This window comes from Pollicipes pollicipes, unplaced genomic scaffold (assembly GCF_011947565.3).
Source record: "Pollicipes pollicipes isolate AB1234 unplaced genomic scaffold, Ppol_2.1 Scaffold_4740;HRSCAF=5597_pilon_pilon_pilon, whole genome shotgun sequence".
Classification (NCBI taxonomy): domain Eukaryota; kingdom Metazoa; phylum Arthropoda; class Thecostraca; order Pollicipedomorpha; family Pollicipedidae; genus Pollicipes; species Pollicipes pollicipes.
The window spans coordinates 15875861-15881860 of NW_023596545.1; positions in this window are offsets into that span (position 1 = coordinate 15875861).

The window sequence follows — 6000 nt, forward strand, 5'->3', positions numbered from 1 at the left end:
AGCGTCTCCACATCGGCAAAATTATAATGCCGTCCTGATGTGACGTGACCGCCGTGACTGCGGCGGGACCAGAGGACCGTTTACCGGCCGGCTCGCCACAGGTCACCATATGGGTGCTTCTGCCTGCGCCATGCTGAGCAGCCTTATTCAAGACGCGAGTGTGCGGCCATGTATCATGAAGTGGTGGTACCTTACTGGCATGCCTTTGTTATCGTTTTATATAACGTAAATGATCCATTCAGCGTGAAAACAAGCTTTGTTTCGTTGGGCACGTAGCCAAGATATTTCAAACACCACACCCTAGCGCCACGAACACCGCTGGAGCGGATCACCGTGGTGTTCCGAACACCACGCCACAGCTTGGTGGTGCTACAGACATCCCACGTTAGTGATTTGCACACCATCCTCGTTACGCCACTTCACATCGGTCCAACGACATGAGTGGTACAGTTAAAGCTCTACCGACAGGAGTACTACATCATTTCTACTGCCAATGCTTATACACGACATTGGTGCTACGCGGCAGCACTCATATTACAAGAATGTATGCTAGTCATTACTTCTACTGCACACTACACACCTTATTTCTAACACCTTTACAGCCGTTTCTCACACACGGCATTACCTGTACTGCAAAAGCTTATGCACGACAGAAGTCCCACACGACAATGCTTATACCTCAAAAAATGCTTGCTCATCATTACTTTTACTGCGTAAACGTATGCAGCTGCTACATATAAACGGCATTACTTCTACTCCAACGACTTATACACGATATCAGTGCAATCGATAAAACTAATGTTTCAAAAATTATATCTGTCATTACCTGTGCTGCAAACACTTGTACAACCGTTGTTTATACACTGCATTACTTCTAAAGCAAAAATTTACGCGCGACATCGGTGCCACATCACACAGCTTATGTTTCAAAAGTGTAAAATTGCCATGGCTTCTACTGCAAAAGCTTGTGTAGTCTTTTACGTATATGCAATATTGCTTCTACAGCTTATGCTTATCGTGGAGTTCAAATTGCGATGACACCTGGTAGGGGTGTAGGAACAGCTCACGGGTTAGGAGGGCACCCCAGCTGGGCAATGCTGCCATTAAATGTTCGTGGTGTTTATACAAAAACTTATTTATGTATTATAGACATATAGACATATAGATATGCAGACATATAGACATCAGGCCAGCAAAGAGCCAAACGGGCCCATCATGGTTGGCCTACCCTAGATTACTCATCCATCCTTGAACTTATCTTACCACCTAACCCGCACGAATTTAGCTATAAATGAGATCCTTAGACTTATAAGATATATATATATATATATATATATATATATATATATATATATATATATATATAATATATATAATGAGAGAGATAGAGAGAGAGAGAGAGAGAGAGGAGAGAGAGAGAAGAGAATAAGGAGAGAGAAAGAGAGGAGAAGAGAGAGAAGAGAGAGAGAGAGAGAGATAGAGAGAGATAGAGAGAAGATAGAGAGAGAGAGAGAGAGAGAGAAGGATGGGACGTATAGAGAGAGAGAGAGATAGAGAGAGAGAGAGAGAGAGAGATAGAGAGATAGAGCTATCCAAAACGATTCCTTAAATCTCGGTAGGGAGGGACTTCCTACAAGTTCGTTTGTCAGTCCATTTCAGTGATTTACTATTCCTTGACTAAATGACATCTTCCTCTTGATAGTCCTACTCCTACCTTTCGCTTATTGAAACTGATTTCCTTCGAGTCTCGGCCTAGTTCCCAGTGCTCCTAGTAGATCGATATTGTCTTTCCCTTTCACAATCTTGAGTACTTCTGTCAGATCCCCTCTAAATATACCATATTTCACTGAATATAAATCCAAGGCCTTAACCTTATACTTATATCATAAGTTGTCTATCCTGCATAAGTTGTCTATCCCAGTTATCATCCCAGTTGCTGTTCGTTGCACTCTCTCCAGCCTATCACATAGGCTGGAAAGGGTACAGCAAAAAGCACCTGTTGATAAGCAATGCCTTTTTGGAAGCAGGAGGACCAAGCCTGTACACAATACTCTAGGTTTGGTCGGACATGAACTAAGAAGAGCTTTTTGACGGCCTTCCTGTTCTTGTAATGGACATCCCAGTTAAGAAGTCCCAGTATCCGAAGCGCCTTGCTCCAATCAGCCACGTGACGTAAAATGGTGGCCGGTGCGGATCTAGACAGCTGACTGCAAAAAGTCCGGCCTCGCGCCTGTTTTGCACACAATGCACTACGTTGTTGATCGCCATTTCGGCGTTTCAGTAAGCTAGGCTGCGTGGTGACCGATGATCCCGACGGCAACGTAAAGCACAAAGTAAGACAAAGCAAAGAGTTACGTTGCATGGCCAAGGTTTCCGACGACAATGTAAAGCAAGAACTGAGACAAAGGAAAGTGTGTTTTGATACACGTTCTGATTAGAGCATGCATTTGAAGTACCGCCCCAGATGCAATGTATGTCATATTTTGTTTCCTAAAAACCTATGCAGGTGAAGTCCCGTTGCCAGCCTCGACGAGATGCACCTTTGTACCTCGACGAGATGCACCTTTGAGATGTACCTTTGCTATTCTGCGGACATTAGCGTTTGGATGGGGGGGGGGGGGGGGGGGGCACTGGTCAGGGCTTATAATGCCATAGCTTCACATCCCGCATGCATGTTCTCATCACGTAGCAAATGATTTGGTCACAGCTGAATCGCGTGCTAAAGCACAATTGGCATTGCCTGCGCCTGGGAAACCCAACCCGACGAATCTCTCTTGGGAAACGCACGCGTTCATCAGCCGAAATAAAAGCTTGTTGAATCAAGGCTTCACCATTGATCCTCAGATTTCGTGAGTTGTTGAGTAAATTTGCGAGGAGCATTATGTATACAGATATCACAGTATTAATATCCTTATTTCTCATAGAGTAGTCAGTGTGGTGGAGAGATAGATGAATTGATATTTCGCTTGCATGCTCTTATCGGAACGGATATCAGAAGCTACTGATCTTCGTTCCGATAAAAACATGCGACTGAATATCAGTTCATCTCTCTCTTCTCGCTCTCTCGCTCTCAGCTCTCTCATCTCTCTCTCCCTCTCTCTCTCTCTGTCTCTCTATCCCTCTCTCTTCTCTCCCTCGCTCTTCCCTCTCTCCCTCTCTCTCTCTGTCTCTCTCTCCCTCTCTCTTCTCTCTCCCTCTCTTCTCCCTCTCTCTTTGCTCTCCCCTCTCTCTCTCTCCTCTCTCTTTCTCGCTCTCTCCCCTTCTCTATTATCCTGGTTATTCTACGAGAAATAAGGCTATTAATACTGTCCTCACTCTGGGTATCGAATGCATGGAATGTCGCTTTATTTGCGCGCGTCGTTGATGTTATTGATAACCCATAACCCGGCCGCTTATACATGTGAGTTTAGTTTAATGCGATGCACAATTCCTGTCTTTGCCGACTGCACACTCTGGGCATAGCCGTCTCCGATAAAGTGACATTATATACCTATGGTTATGGTCCGGATCAATGAAGGATATAAAACGTGCAGGGAGTATCTTGACCTCCAACTGCTGTATATTTCATTTTTGCCTCGGATTTCCCAAAACATTTGGGAAACCAGCCACCGGCCTGAGCCCAAATATTTTTGCAAACGTCGCAAAGTAGCATTCGTACCTGCAAAGTAACAACAGTTGTCAAAGTGTTGTGTTGCAACGTACCCTCGTGTTTCAACAAGGCAATAGGGATCCCGGTCAGAATTTCCAGCCTGTTTGACTCTCATGATCACATTGACCTGCTCTCAGTGTAACATTTTTCCATGCACTCCGAATATTGAACAAATACAATTGCCGCCTGAAGTGACATTCCGCTGTTGGGTATAATAAGTTGATCGCTGTTCGAGCCCGGCGGCGCATTTTCAGTGGGTTGAGCCATGCATGTCCGATTCCCCCACACCTGCACGAAAGACGACACCTTGATAAAGGTCGAATTGCGCGGTTTACGGTACACGCCGTGGTAGGTACCGCTATCGGACGGCATGGCCTTATGTCGTGCATCGGCGCAAGGACTGACGGGTCTTATGCGCAAATTTAGTGGTGGTCCGAGTGGGTGTGCGTGCTGTGTAACTGGCTAAGGCAAAGAGAACATTCAAAAAGACGTACGCTTTTAATTTCGTACCTTAGGAGGTGGTTGCCGCTGATTTCACCGCCCTGAGGAAGACGCATTTGGTGCCACTAGCACCCACCCCAATGAAGTGAAACTGATTCGTGTATCAGAGGTGCAAAATATGTCTCAGCTAGTTCTGGGCCATTTGGTACGCATTGATCATCAAATGCGCACGCAAATATTTCCCCCTTCACATTTTTCACCATGTAAAGCTTCGCACATATTCGGGGCTGGCTGAGATGCTCCGCAATGTCCAGGCAGTTAAAAAATGTATACAGCAGACAAACCATCAACTGTATTTCGTCTTACGATCCAAAATTGATCAGACTTGTATCGTGGGTGTTTGAAGCTGTACTTGCATTGAATGGTGGGGCACAGTCGAACGAACTTTTAGGCCGCTGAACATTTCCATGGAAGCAACACGGTGAATACATTTGAAAATACCCACACCCCCAACCGCTAAACTTCAAAGTAACGGTCGAACACATGTTAACATGCAATCTGTAGAAAATACACCACCAGTCTCAGATAACCTACTTATGGTATCTGACACAAAACAGGACGCCCCCGTCGTACTGAAGAGTCTTTGAGCAGTTGACCAGTCAGTGAGATAACTATCCAGCGTAAGGCATGGTACGGTCCGCTATCCGGCTCGGGCACTCCCAGCAGCGGATAGGTCATAGTACAGTCCGCTGTCCGGCTCGGGCACTCCCGGAAGCGGACAGGTCATGGTACGGTCCTCTGTCCGGCTCGGGCACTCCCTGCAGCAGACAGGTCATGGTACGGTCCGCTATCCCGCTAAGGCACTTTCTGCAACGGACAGGTCATGGTACGATCCTCTGTCCGGCTCGGGCACTCCCGGAAGCGGACAGGTCATAGTACGGTCCGCTGTCCGGCTCGGGCACTCCCTGCAGCGGACAGGTCATGGTACGGTCCTCTGTCCGGCTCGGGCACTCCCTGCAGCGGACAGGTCATGATACGGTCCGCTGTCCGGCTCGGGCACTTCCTGCAGCGGAAAGGTCATGGTACGGTCCTCTGTCCGGCTCGGGCACTCCCTGCAGCGGACAGGTCATGATACGGTCCGCTGTCCGGCTCGGGCACTTCCTGCAGTGGACAGGTCATGGTACGGTCCTTTGTCCGGCTCGGGCACTCCCTGCAGCGGACAGGCCATGGTACGGTCCGCTGTCCGGCTCGGGCACTCCCTGCAGCGGACAGGTCGTGGTACGGTCCGCTATCCCACTACGGCACTCCCTGCAGGGGGCAGGTGAAGCGGTGACGGTCTCACGACATTGATGCTACGCAATAACTCCTACCGACAGGAGTGCTCCGACATTATTCTACGCAAGATTACGGCTGTGGCACGTCTGCAGGCTTGAGGTATGATTACGGTTGTGGCAAGTCTGCAGGCTTGAGGTAAGATTACGGCTGTGGCAAGTCTGCAGACTTGAGGTATGCGCGACGTTACATGTGCTGCAAGATTACGGCTATGGCACGTCTGTAGGATTGAGGTATGATAACGGCTGTGGCACGTCTGCAGACTTGAGGTATGATTACGGCTGTGGCAAGTCTGCAGACTTCGAGGTATGCGCGACGTTACATGTACTGCAAGATTACGGCTATGGCACGTCTGCAGGTTTCAGATATACGAGACGTTACATCTACTGCAAGATTACGGCTATGGCACGTACACAGGCTCGAGGTATGCGCCACGTTACATTTACTGCAAAGACTGCATGAAAGCTACACGATAAAATATACTTTCAAAAACGTGTACGCGCCATATTTTCTTCTGCAAGAACACGTACAGTTTTCACCTAAACGAGGCATTGTCCCCACTGCAAAAAGTCATGCAT